General features: G+C 36.4%; 1 long non-coding RNA gene across 1 annotated transcript; it reads left to right on the plus strand.

The window, feature by feature from the left end:
• The first annotated feature begins 964 nt into the window (after positions 1–964).
• On the plus strand, positions 965–1327 carry LOC110367070. Its single transcript, XR_004933107.1, has 3 exons — positions 965–997; positions 1070–1120; positions 1241–1327. It is a non-coding gene; the product is annotated as an uncharacterized LOC110367070 (long non-coding RNA).
• The last annotated feature ends 520 nt before the right edge of the window (positions 1328–1847 follow it).

Here is a 1847-nt window from a genome sequence, read left to right on the forward strand (position 1 = left end):
AGCTGATTGGATGGTGACTGGTGAAGGGGAGTGACAGGAAGATGAAAGAATGCTGGCAGGTGAACTGAATAAAGGCTGGTGACAGAAGTGATCAGAGCAGGGGCCTGTTTCAGTAAGGAGGTTCAACCAACTCTGAGTTAAAACTTGAACTCTGAGTTGACTTAGCCTGAGATGGGAAACTCTGAGTTTTGGGTTTCAGAACAGCTGAAATTAGTTAGTTCAATCAACTCTGAGTTGACTGACTCTGAGTTAAGCGCGTGCACCAAAACTATAAAAAGCCATTATCAATGGAGCGCAGATATTACGAGTCAACATGGCAACAGCGTCAGACAAAAAAAGGTGTGCATATTTCTCACCAGCAGAACTGGATGTGCTTATGCAAGCATATGCAGAATTTGAGCATGTATTTTAAAAAAAAGCAACACGGCTGCAGCAGCGAAGGAGAGAGAGTTAGCTTGGGTGAAAATAGCTGCTCGAGTCAATGCGTATGTTTACATTTTAATTACTTTTATACAGTGTTGGGTGTAATGAATTAAGTTACTAAGTCATCTAAATACTGTAATTAAATTAAAGACTATAAAACAATAGTGGATTTAATATCAAATTTTAAAAGGTATATTTTTAATTTAACTTTCTCCCTCTAGTTACACACTTTGGTCAATTTAAGATTAATTCATGCAATTGAATATTGTTTATTTGAAAGCGTTAGAAGTGCAGTTTCTTGTCTCTCCTTGTATTGTTCAAGTAGTTGAGGTTGATTTGGAATTTAGAAAGTAATTATTAAGTAAGTAAAACAAATTAGTAAGTAGACCAATACTTTCTAGAGACAGTAATTATTACATTAATCTAATTAGACTTGTTGAAGATAAAAAAAAACCAAGATAAAAACCCAAAGTAATATATTACTTTGGGTTGGGTTTTTTTGTTGGTCCCAACAGATTCGGATGGTAATATCTGCCTCTTGGAGCCTCCTGTCCCAACAGTACCCCATACAGTTGTCAGTAGCCTACCCCATACACCATCAATTATGACAAATAGTATTATAAAGTGTACTCTATGAAATGCTCAGGATGATGGGGATAAAGAAACTGTTTCTGCTGCCACAGACAGGCCTACAGAGGTAATTTTAATATTATATGTCTACACATCAAACAATCTACACATTCACATTTATATGTGGAGTAGCCTATAGAATCCAAGTTTATATCTATAAATGGTCATTCTTATCTCTACCCCCCAGAGTTATGGAAGAACGGCAGGAGGAAGGTCCATCAACTTCTGGTGCACAGATGGACACAGTTCAGTGATTTACAGTAAATGCCACAGTTTCATTCTGAATTTTAGACTACATTCATGATGTAACTCTAATCTAATGTATTTTCAGTTGCCAGATAAGGAGTTATATAGACTTCTTCTTATTAAAAAGATAGAAAAAAACAGCAAAGAACTTGTATACTTGGACCGCCAGATCCAAAAGGCAGATCTGGAAATCGACATTCTGAAACTAAAGCTAGATGTGAGTGTATGGTCACAGGTGAATTCTAGGAAGTATTGAAACTATTTTAAAATCTTTTTTTTGTTTGTTTGTTTGTTTTTTTTAGCAAATGAAGAACACCATATAAATTGCTGTGATAGGATAGGGAAATGACAAAAAATCCACTCTGGGCCTCAAAATCCTTTCCCGACGTAAATGTAACTCCCTACGAAGTAATACAACCTCTTCGTCAACAGGATCATCCATAAATGGACATGTCATTTCATTCCCTTTGATGCGCTCTGCGTGACTGAAATGTGCACAATGAATATGTCCCCAAAGAATCAATGAGGTGTTTAAACACCACTTCCTC

This window comes from Fundulus heteroclitus, chromosome 17 (genome assembly GCF_011125445.2).
Source record: "Fundulus heteroclitus isolate FHET01 chromosome 17, MU-UCD_Fhet_4.1, whole genome shotgun sequence".
In the NCBI taxonomy this organism is placed as follows: domain Eukaryota; kingdom Metazoa; phylum Chordata; class Actinopteri; order Cyprinodontiformes; family Fundulidae; genus Fundulus; species Fundulus heteroclitus.